We start from the raw sequence: 318 nt of genomic DNA, 5'->3' as shown, positions 1-318 counted from the left end.
AAACCGAACAAGAGAGCTGCGTTGGTTGCGTCCGCCTTTTGCCACCGCTGTTAACCAGATGGCGCCACTCGCGCGAAGCAAACTGCAGCGCACGGAGCCTATACAGCTTTCCCATGTAATCGTATGGCTGCGTTTGCTTGTGAATTAATGAGTAATTACTCCTTTGCTACAAATATACTCCACCTTGGCGGATTCCCTTAAACACTGAACGAACACCGTTCCCACTTCCAGTTTTTGGTAAATTTGCCTTTTTGCCGTACCATCTGATATCCGCTCTGGTTAGCTCAATTAGTAGAGCGACTGCCCCGGAAAACCCGT

Source organism: Amblyomma americanum, chromosome 1, assembly GCF_052857255.1.
Source record: "Amblyomma americanum isolate KBUSLIRL-KWMA chromosome 1, ASM5285725v1, whole genome shotgun sequence".
Classification (NCBI taxonomy): Eukaryota; Metazoa; Arthropoda; class Arachnida; order Ixodida; family Ixodidae; genus Amblyomma; species Amblyomma americanum.
The sequence above is the reverse complement of the archived record's forward strand: the minus strand, read 5'-3'. Positions refer to the sequence as shown.